We start from the raw sequence: 9150 nt of genomic DNA, 5'->3' as shown, positions 1-9150 counted from the left end.
CATGTGTTAAGAGTTGAAGGGTGGGTAATTTAAAGGGAGGGGAGGTTCTAACATGTGTCAAGGATTGAATGATGGGTAATTTAAAGAAAGTGAGAAGTTCTGACATGTGTCAAGAGTTGGAAGTGGGGGTAATTTAAAGGGATGAGAGATTTTAACATATGTCAAGTGTTGAAAGGGGGACCATTTAAAGTGATGAGAGATTTTGACATGTGTCAAGGGTTGGAAGGGGGGTCATTTAAAGGGATAAAAGATTTTGACATGTGTCAAGGGTTAGAAGTGGGGTAATTTAAAGGGAGGGAAGGTTCTGACATATGTCAAACATTGAAGAGGGGTAATTTAAAGGGAGGAGGTGTTAAAGAAATAAAACTAAATAAATATTAAAAAATTAAATAAATAATAAATAAAATTAATTAAAAATAAAACTAAATAAATATTAAAAATTAAATAAATAATAAATAAAATTAATTAAAAATAAAACTAAATAAAAATTTAAAAAAATTTAAAAAATATAAGTATTAATGAAAAAAATAATAAACAAAATTAATTAAAAAATAAAATTAAATAAAATTAAAAATATATATAAGTATTAATGAAAAATAATAAATAAAATTGATTAAAAATTTAAACTAAATAAAAATTTTAAAATATATAAACTAAATAAAAATTTTAAAATATATAAGTATGAATGAAAAAAATTAAAAATAAAATTCATTTTAAACATAAAACTAAATAAAAATTTTAAAATATATAAGTATGAATAAAAAATTTAAAAATAAAATTAATTAAAAATTAAAAATTAAAATTAATTAAAAATTAAAAATTAAAAATTAAAAATATATAAATATGAATATATAAGTATGAGTTAAAAAAATTAAAAAGAAAATCAAAAAATCAAAAAAGAAAAAGAAAAAAAAGATAGAGGGTAGAATGATTATTTTCGGAGGGGAGAGAGAGGGAGGATGGGGTGCGGCACCATGATTGAGGCGGAAGCGATTGACCAATTTCTTCCGTCCTATCATCGGAGAGTCATCCTTTCTGGTTCCTTCCCTGCGGTACGCACAGGCGGTACCATGCCTCACATGCTCCTATGCAGCCTAGGACCGGCAACTACTGCAGATAATATTAAACCGCGTACGTATCTGTCTCTCTCCATCCCTTGCTCTATCACACTTTGGAATATTTATTTTTACAAGGGTGTTTCAGCAAAATTGAAAAAAAATATACAGCAAATTTAAGGGCCAAATCCATTAAGATTGTCTAATAACTAAATAAACACCATTATTATTAATTTAGGATCAGATCAAATTCAATTCGAAGCTTATCCTCTTGATGTTATTTTTTTTATTCTGTTGCAACTAGTTCAACTTCGAGTAACTATAATTATTCGACCAGCTAGATCTCCTCCCACTAAAATGGTTTACACATATATCGAATTATTATCATCCTTCCTTTCCTTTGTTATGCAAATGTGAAGTTTCAAAGCATCGAGGTCGGTTTATAAACGCGTGTATATATTTTTATAATATGTGAGCATCTATTTTTTTTTTTCATGAATACTATAATCTAAGTGGTAAATCTGAACTTAAGAAAAAAAATCTTATTATCTTAAATTTATTATAACTCAACCTTTAAATCTTAAAATTTTATATCCTAAATACATATAATATATCCTATGAATATTTAAAATTTTAAATCTTAAACACTATAATCCAAGAGGATGAGTCTGAATCCTAAACGAAAAATCTTATTGACTCGAATACATTATAACTCAACTCCTAAATCCTAATATTTTAAACTTTAAATATATATAATATATCCCAAAAACTAAACAAAAAGTAATTAAAAATTTATTCTGATTGAATCTAACATGTCTGGATTCAACCCAGGACGCGCCCTGGGTCCACACAGCAGCGCAACATCGAGTTCGTAGTATAGTAAACTCGTGTGTCTCGATATATACTGTGGAATAAAATTGACGGACTGCTATGGACATGCCCTCGTGGCAAGTCCACATATTTTTTTTCCTTTCTAAAATTCAAAATTTCTCACGTCTTTGTCTTCTTCCGTAGTGTTGCCTCACAGCGGGTCATGTTGGTGAATCAACCCAGGTTGGACCCCAGCCAAACCCCAACCAGATCCCGCCGGATCACGATCGAATTTCAATCAAATTGCGGCCAGATATCGGCAGAATCACGACTGGATTCTAGATGCAATTCGATAGTATCGGGTCGCAACCCGACCGGGGGTTTGGCAGCGACCGAATTTCGCCCATGATCACATCGGATCACAGCAGGAATCCAGTCACAATTGGCTGCGATCCCTCTTTGGTTTACATTCCCCCCAGGTTACAGTTTGGGTCGGGGCAGGAGGCCAAAGGCGGTCGGCGGTGGGCGAACGATCGGGCGATCAAACGGTCGGGCGATCAGGTGGTCGGGCGACTACGCACCAAGCAGGGGATGGCAACCGACAAGCAGACATGGTATGCACGGTAGGCGCTAGGCTGGCAAGAGTCGAGTGTTGCACGATGAGGAGCGATTCAGCAAGGAAGACATGGCGATTTTGACCTACAACGAGGGCAAGTCTGCAGCATTTTGGTCCACAACAGAGCAGCACCCTATATATTGTAAGTACCCCATGGTAATTTTGATGTGATCAACTAAGTCAAGTTAGGTCCTGTTGTTATTTAACCCATATGTCTAAGTGTGTAGGAATTTAATAGCACAGGAAGTTGAGCGAAAGACGTAGTTAGTGAAAAGGATGGCACAGGAGAGAGTCGACAGGCTCAGTGTGTCTGAGGGATGAAGTGTTGCGAAAGAGTACGCTAGCGGACGAGAAAGAAGCGTGCAGCATTTCCAAGGGACTAGAAGCCAAAGCAGAATCTTGCTCGAGGAGAAAAGAAGCTGAACTACCTTATGGAAGACACCTTCCATGGCGTGGAAGGCGCCTTCGATGAACAGTGCGAATGCGCCTTCAATGGCTTGAAGGTGCCTTTCCAGTAACTGTTGGCGAAGATAAAACTTTATCTTTGCACAAATAAAATTGTCACGCTGGAGGCACCTTCCACCCTATAGAAGGCGTCTTCCAGCCTCAGATAGAATTTTTCCATGAGCTATAAAAAGACCTCTAGAGCTAGGAATAACTCAACAACTTTTGTATTAATTTCCCAGCATAGTTTTTAGCATTCAAAATAAAATTGTCACGCTGGAGGCACCTTCCACCCTATAGAAGGCGTCTTCCAGCCTCAGATAGAATTTTTCCATGAGCTATAAAAAGACCTCTAGAGCTAGGAATAACTCAACAACTTTTGTATTAATTTCCCAGCATAGTTTTTAGCATTCAACGAGTGTAATAGGCTTCTTCGCCTACATGAAGGAGATCTTTTCAGTGCTTTCTTCTGTCTTAGATTAATAACCACCTAGGTTGTAACCAAGTTGTTAGTGTAGTTTGCACTAACGGTCTAACTCAGGTTTTGATGAATGACAAGTAAATTAAGTTAGGTATTGTTATGATCTAACCATCTTACCAAGTGTGCAGGAGATTAACCAGATAGGTTAACAGGCCGATCGAATATCTAGTACGAAGTCTAGATAGGTCAGCGGGCCAACCGGATATCTGGCAAAAAGTTTAGCTAGGTCAATGGGCCGATTGGATAGCTGGTGTAAAGTTCAGCTACGTGGACGGGTGATCAGATAGCTGGTGCGAAATCCAGATAGGTCGACAAGTTAATTGGATATTTTGCAAGAAAGTCTAGTTGGCTCTACGGACTAGACAACTGGCCAGTTGGTAAGTTAAGGTAAGCCACTGGAGGAGAGTAACCTTGTGAGAATATGTCCCGGTTGAGGGACAGCAGGCGTCGGTCCAGGTTAGATCTGTTTCAGATCCCTAATCTGAGACCTTGACTAGTTCTTAGTCCTGGGAGGATAGAAACTAATTCATACTACTCATTATTATTATGCTAACATTTGTCTTGTAGATTATTATTTTGTTTATTGGACTAACGTGGTTTTGCAGGATAAAGGAACAAAATTGCCTTTGGATGAACAGTATCCGAAAGCGCCTTCAAGCTTGATAGAAGGTGCATTCGTACTGTTCATAGAATGTGCCTTTCGCGGGATGAAATTTGGACTTTGTCGTGGATAAGTGTCGCGTTGTTCGGAATCGAGTTTCTCAAGTTGGCGGCGCCTTCCATGCTCTTTATAAGCCTACTCACTCAAAGCTTCAACATAAAATACACATATGAGCTACTACATATTCGATTGAGCATCTGATTGCTTATGCTTCCTGCTATTACTATAGAAAGTCTGTCTACCTTTGAGCTACGCTTTCAAGACGTCCGAATCATCTTCGGCAGACCAACAACAACACACCGAGCTCTCTATTTTGTTGGTAACCTTTTTATTAGTATTGCATTCTTAATTCTATTGCTTTAAAAGGTAAGTGTAGGTTGTTACATTGTCCCTATTTTTGTACTTGATTCCCTCTTCCGGAGGTATCGGAAGAGGCATTTAGTGGATTACCTATCGATAGGTCTGTGAGATCTAGGTCTTAAAGTAGGAGTCGTCGAAGGGTCCGAACCAAGTAAACTGCTCGTGCTCTCTCTTTTCATTTTTGTTTGTCTATTTTCTTTTTCCGATGTGCGTACTTGTGATTTTAAAATCAAGAAAATAAGTTTTATAAAAAACATGTGATTCACCACCCCCCCCTCCCCCACCTCTCATGCGCGTCTCGATCTAACAAGTGGTATCAGAGCAGATTTTACTCTGATTTGCTGCAACCACTAATCAAGCCGGCCGAGGGAATCATTTTCAAATTTCTTTATTTTTCGCATTCTATTTGAATTGGTAAAAACTTTACCTATTTAGATAATTTTTTTCGTTCGATTTTAACTTGAGATTCGTGCAACACCTCTCAAATTCTTATATATATATATATATATATATATAAAACTCTGCTAATCCAAGACCAAGTCTTGGTACCTTCTTTAGTTTATCTTTTCAACACACAAATGGCGTAACTTGAACGGTACAACATCGTACGTCCCCCACTCTTCAACGGGGATGACTTCCCATACTGGAAGAAGTTAACGGAGGTGTACCTTAAAATTGACTACGACAAATGGTTTAGCATCACCAAAGGATACAAGGTGCCTGTTGATAACGCCGGAATTCCAATGGACCCGGAGAATTGAAATCCGAAAATGAAGAAAAAGGCTTAGATTGATTTTAAGGCCCTCAACACAATCCAGTGTTGGTTAACCGAGGAGGAGCTAAAACGCGTCGGCCCGCACGAATACGCCATAGAACTATGGAACAAGCTCATAGAATTACACGAGAGAACCAACGACTAACGCCAAAATCGAGAAAGGTATTGCTCTTATTGTAGGAATGTCGAAAAAAAAATCCAGGACTAAGCCAAAACCTGAAGTTGAGTCTAACCCAAACTCAGAGGATGAAGAATACCTGGTGAACTTGGTAAGGAAGATGTTCACCAGGAGAAAGAAGAACTTCACCAACAAGGACCTACAGAAGATCAACTCCACCTCTAACTCGAACAGCAAGAACGTGACATGCTTTGGATGCAACAAGAGGGGGACTACAAGACCAACTGTCCGAGTCTCAAGAAGAAGCAAACCCTGAAGACGACTTGGGACGAATCATCAGGGGAAGACTCAGACGGTGAAGAACTGAAGCACTCCAACTACCTCGCACTGATGGCATACGGACCAGAATCAAAGAGTGAATCGGAAGACAAGTCCGAATCCAAGTCGACCCATGAGTCCACACTCGTTTCTGAAGATTCCGATGAGGTATATTTTGATTTAAGTAAAAAAGTTTTTAAAAATCATTTTATGTTTAAATAAGAACTTAACTACTTCTGAAAATGAAATAATTGAACTAATCCAAGAAAATAAAATATTTAAAGAACAATTAAAATCAAATCTAACAGTTAAACCAATTCAATCTAAAAGCCCAACTCAAGTTGCAAAACTTGAGGAGAACAATCTCAGGTTGAAAAGCGAATTAGTCAAACTAAAAGAATTACTGGAAAAATTTATAACTAGATCTAAGTACCTTGACATGATACTTGGATCACAAAGAGCTGTGTATAATAAGTCCGGACTCAGATATAAGTCTAGCTCAACCAACAAAATCTTTATTTCTTTAGTTAACCAAAATAAAAATCAAATTAAGGCTTGGGTTCCAAAAGTGTGTATAACCACGTAAGTAGGACTCAATCAATATTATATACCTAAAGATAAAATTTATTACATAAATCAAATGACTCTCCCTTAAATTCTAAAATTAAATCTTCAAAAATAAATACAAAATCAAAAGAAAAACCTTAAGTTAATTAAATCTAACTTAAATGAATACAACATAAACACAAGCTATAATTGAATATACTACAACTATAAAATAAATTGACATAAACTCAAAACTTAAATCCAAATGTTCAATAATTCAAGGGGAGACTCCAATTAGTTGACTCCAAAAATCAATAACTTACCCAGATGGGTAATTAGGGCTAGTCTAATAGGAACAAAAGTTTAACTTGATCAACTGTACTGGTGAAGTTTTGGATAATAGTAGGTTAGGGAAATTCTATCTATGCATGTCTAGGAAGATATGACTTAAACCTGATGCATTTGACTTAGTGGAACTAACTAAAGCTACCCTTTAAGGATCTTAACTAGTTAAACCAATATTTTGTACTAATTTCAGTGGATAGGACTATTTGGAAAACATCGAAGACATGGTTACTCTAATGATGTTCAGATGACTCACCATAGCGCAGAAGTTTAACAAAAAAATGTCAATTTGGTGAGTCCAAAGCTAAACTTGAATCTAACACAAAGTTAAACCAAATCCTGAAATTAAACCTAATTTATCTCATAAATTTATAGGATTCCCTAATTAAAAACATAGATCGAGTGAGATGAATAAGGATTAAATTAAATTTTATTAAATTAATTAAATCCTAAAATCAAAACTGAATTAAATTTAAAATAATTTAAAAATCCTTTTAATTTTTTTTAAAATGTTTTAAAAATTACTTTAAAAAATATTTTAAAATTACTTTAAAAATATTTTAAAATTACTTTAAAAATATTTTAAAAATACTTTTAAAATATTTAAAATTACTTTAAAAGTATTTTTAAAAATTACTTTAAAAATGTTTTGAAATTTACTTTAAAAAATATTTTAAAATTACTTTTAAAACTATTTTAAAATTACTTCAAAAATATTTTGAAAATTACTTTACAAATTATTTTAATAACTTTAAAAATTATATTAAAATTACTTTAAAAATTATTTTAAAATTACTTAAATTACTTTAAAAATTACTATAAAAATTATTATTTCAAAAATTATTTTAATAACTCAACAAGGACATTTAAATTAAATTAATAAATAAAATTAAACTAAGTTAATACTTGAAACTAAATCTAAATCTCAAACATTCAAGTTATTCTATCCAATTGATAAATAAATTCCTACTTTCTTTGTTGGAAATAAAGTGGATATTCGACAGTAGATGTTCCAGACCATGACTGGAAATCACACCAAGTTCACTCAACTAACTTATAAAAGTTTAGGAACAGTTGCATTTGAGAACAACGACAAGCTCATGGTAATTGGGATAAGTAATATCGAACTCAAAACTAATTTTATTGTTAAAAAGGTGCTATTAGTTGATGACTTCAAATATAATCTGCTTAGCATTAGTCAACTATGTGATTTTGGATATAAGGTTGGTTCTTATCTTCTGAATACTTAATCAAACACTTAGATAACCCTAATATAAATCTAAAAGGGTTTAGGAAGGACAACATCTATGCAATCAATCGAATTGTCTCTTCACTCAAGTGTCATCTAACACAAAAAGAAAAAACTTGGTTATGATATAGAAGAATGTCCCACACAAACTTTAGGAACCTAACAAAATTAAATGGTTTAGCTAGAGGCTTGCCAAAATTACCCAACTTAGATGCAACAATCTGTAATGCTTGTCAACAAAGAAAGCAAACGAAATCAACCCACAAATCAACTAACCAAACTCAAACTAACTCAATACTATAATTATTGTACTTGGACCTATTTAACTCTCATGGAATCAAATCCATAAATGAGAGTCTCTATTGCCTAGTAATAATAGATGATTACTCAAGATTTACCTGGGTAAAATTTCTTAAGAATAAGGATGAAACGTTTGAAGTATCCAGTAAATTCTGCAAACAAACTGAAAATGAAAAAGATCTAAAAATCAAAAGAATCAAAAGTAATAACGAAGGAGAATTTAAAAATCACAACTTTAATCAATTCTGCCTTGAAAATGGCTATTATCACGAATTTTCATGTCCTAAAACACCTCAACAAAATGGAATACTAGAAAGAAAGAAAAAATAGAACTTTACTTGAAGCCTCTAGGAACTATGCTAAATGAATACAACCTTCCAAAATATTTTTAGGCGGAGGCTATTAGCACAGCCTGTTATGTACAAAAGATAATCATAATAAATAAAACTTATAATAAAATCTCATTTGAACTCTATTATAGTAAACAACCTAATATCAAATACTTTAAAGTATTTGGATGCCTAGCATATATACTAAACACAAGAGAATACTTAAAAAAATTTACCTCAAAAGTAGAAAAAGGAATCTTTGTAGGTTACTCATTAAACAGTAGAGCTTATAGAGTATATAACAATACTAAGAATTGAGGAAACTGTAAATGTAAAGTTTAAAGAATCTACCTCGAACTTAGAACCGACTCAGATTTAACCAATTATCTTTTTAAGAAGTAGTACAAGTCAAGAGGGAGCAAATGAAAACCTAAGTCGAGAATATGAAGAAGAACATCAACCACAAGGAAATGAACCTAGTAGAATAATAAGGATTAACCCAAACTATCCACTTGAACAAGTAATTGGTGATCCAGACCAAAGAGCCCAAACTAGATCAACCCTTAGAAACCTAAGTCAAATATCTCTAATTTCTAAAATTGAACCCAAAATAATAGAAGAATCCCTACTTGATCCACACTGCATTATAGTCATCCAAGAAAAACTGGTCTAATTTGAGAGAAATGAAGTTTGGGACTTAGTATCACTATTTGATAATAAAAAGGTAATAGAAACAAAATGAG

Source organism: Zingiber officinale, chromosome 2A (genome assembly GCF_018446385.1).
Source record: "Zingiber officinale cultivar Zhangliang chromosome 2A, Zo_v1.1, whole genome shotgun sequence".
Lineage (NCBI taxonomy): Eukaryota > Viridiplantae > Streptophyta > Magnoliopsida > Zingiberales > Zingiberaceae > Zingiber > Zingiber officinale.
The sequence above is the reverse complement of the archived record's forward strand: the minus strand, read 5'-3'. Positions refer to the sequence as shown.